The sequence below is a fragment of the Hibiscus syriacus genome, unplaced genomic scaffold (assembly GCF_006381635.1).
Source record: "Hibiscus syriacus cultivar Baekdansim isolate YM2019G1 unplaced genomic scaffold, ASM638163v2 tig00014732_pilon, whole genome shotgun sequence".
Taxonomy (NCBI): domain Eukaryota; kingdom Viridiplantae; phylum Streptophyta; class Magnoliopsida; order Malvales; family Malvaceae; genus Hibiscus; species Hibiscus syriacus.
The window spans coordinates 302567-305175 of NW_024062336.1; the positions used below are offsets into that span (position 1 = coordinate 302567).

Below are 2609 nucleotides of genomic sequence, written 5' to 3' on the forward strand. Positions count from 1 at the left end.
ACTTTGTGTGTGTGAGAAATATGATAAATTAAAAAATGACAATAATAATTTCAGAAGAATCGTGAAACATGGAAGAGATAAAAGCATGCTAGTTATACTTAAATGTTTTCTTCTCATTAAGTTTTGAAGAAAAAAATAACATTAATATTTTTTTCATTGATATAAAAATCGGGAAAGAGATTGATGATGGAAATTAGAAAGACCAAAATTAAAGATGGAAACGGCTCAGCCAGAGGAAGGTCCAGCGGCAGGAAGAGCACCGTACGTCGCGTAGTGTCCAGTGCGCCACCGTCGGCCCTTGAAAATCCGGACAACTGAGTGTCGTCCGCTCTCGGTCGTACTCATAACTGCATCAGGTCTCCAAGGTGATCAGCCTTTGGTCGATGGAACAATGTAGGAAAGGGAAGTCGACAAAATGGATCCGTAACCTCGGGAAAAGGATTGGCTCTGAGGGCTGGGCATGGGGGTCCCAGTCCCAAACTCGTCAACTGTCCATGCACTGCTCGAGCTGCTCCCGCAGTGAGAGTGGGTCACCGCGTGCTGACTTGGGGACAGACTGGGAACGACTCCTTCGGGGGCCTTCCCCGGGCGACAGACAGTCAACTCAGAACTGGTACGGACAAAAAGAATCTGACTGTTTAATTAAAACAAAGCATTGCGATGGTCCCTGCGGATGCTCATGTAATGTGATTTCTGCCCAGTGCTCTGAATGTCAAAGTAAAGAAATTCAACCAAGCACGGGTAAACGGCGAGAGTAGTTATGACTCTATTAAGGTAGCCAAATGCCTCGTCATCTAATTAGTGCCGCACATGAATGGATTAACGAGGTTCCCATTGTCCCTGTCTACTATCCAGTGAAACCACAACCAAGAGAACGGCTTTACAGAATCAGCGGGAAAAGAAGACCTTGTTGAGCTTGACTCTAGTTTGACTTTGTGAAATGACATGAGAGGTGTAGGATAAGTGGGAGCTCTATGGAGAAATTGAAATACCATTACTTTTAACGTTATTTTACTTATTCTGTGAATCGAAAGTGGAGCACGACCCCTCTTTTTGGACCTAAGGATGGCTTCTGTCGGTCGATACGGGTGGAAGATGTTGTAAGGTGGAGAGTTTGGCTGGGGCGGCACATCTGTTAAAAGATAATGCAGGTGTCCTAAGATGGGCTCAAAGAGAACAGAAATCTCGTGTGGAACAAAAGGGTAAAAGCTTGTTTGATTCTGATTTCCAGTACGAATACAAACCGTGAAAGCGTGGCCTATCAATCCTTTAGACCTTCGAAATTTGAAGCTAGAGGTATCAGAAAAGTTACCACAAGGATAACTGGCTTGTGGCAGCCAAGCGTTCATAGTGACACTACTTTTTGATCCTTCGATGTCAGCTCTTCCTATCATTGTGAAGTAGAATTCACCAAGTGTTAGATTGTTCACCCACCAATAAGGAACGTGAGTTGGTATAGACCGTCGTGAGACATGTTAGTTTTACCTTACTGATGGTCGCATCGCAATAGTAATTCAACCTAGTACAATAGGAATCGTTGATTCACACAATTGGTTATCGCACTTGGTTGAAAAGCCAATGGCGTGAAGCTACAGTGCACTGGATTATGATTGAACACCTCTAAGTCAAAATCTAGGCTAGAAGTGACGCATGCGCCCGTCGCCCGATTGTTGACCCGCAGTAGGGGCCCTGGCCACCAAGGGAACATGTTGTCGACGCGTGTGCCTCCCTGGAACGTAATTTCCACCGAGCGACGGGTAGAATCCTTTGCAAATAACTTAAACACGCGACGGGGTATTGTAAGTGGTAGAGTGCCTTGCTGTCACAATCCATTGAGATTCAGCCCTTTGTCGCTTCGATTTTTCCCTCCCCCCATTGTTCATATCCTTAATTAATAGTAGTGAAAATCCAAGGGTTCAACGAGAGGGAACGGGGACCCTCCATCGTTCCCAAGGAACGAAGGTTCTAATCCCATACCGTATCTAGTTTAATCTTCTGCCATCTACAAGTTCCATGACTTAGGAAACTTTTGTAATAGTACTTGAAGAAAACCCTATCGATGGTTCTAAGTATGTTGGTGTGGTAGGCTCACACAACATCAGGCAGGAAGCACGTCCATGGGTCCTGGAGACTCGCACAACATCGGGTTACCAGCACGTCCTTTACTGGGGGAGAGTCGATCCCCATCAGGCCCCCATGTGCGTGAGCCTCGGTCACTATCGGTATTTTGATGAGGTTTACCTCGATCACCATCAGTTGTAGTAGGCTGGTGTCTCGGTCACCATCGACAATCCTAGGCGGGTACCCTCGATCATCATCGGCAAGAGCATGAAGGTGTCTCGGTTACCATCGCCAACCCCCGATAGGTGTCTTGGCAACCATCTGGAACCCTAGGCCATTTGTGTAGGAGTGCCGCCCAGAACTGAGTGTTGGGTGCGGGAGCCTCAGTCACCATCGACAACCACTGACGGGTGCCTCGGTAACCATCGGTAACCCCAGGCCATTGTTGCGGGAGTACCGCACAGAACCGACTGTTGGGTGCGGGAGCCTCGGTTACCATCGCGAATAGCATGTGGTGTCTCGGTCACCAGCGGCAGTCCTAGGCGGGT

The 2609-nt window shown here is 47.3% G+C and overlaps 1 pseudogene; it reads right to left on the minus strand.

The window, feature by feature from the left end:
• Window positions 1-922: 922 nt before the first annotated feature.
• Window positions 923-1394, minus strand: LOC120207423 (annotated as a pseudogene).
• Window positions 1395-2609: the final 1215 nt, after the last annotated feature.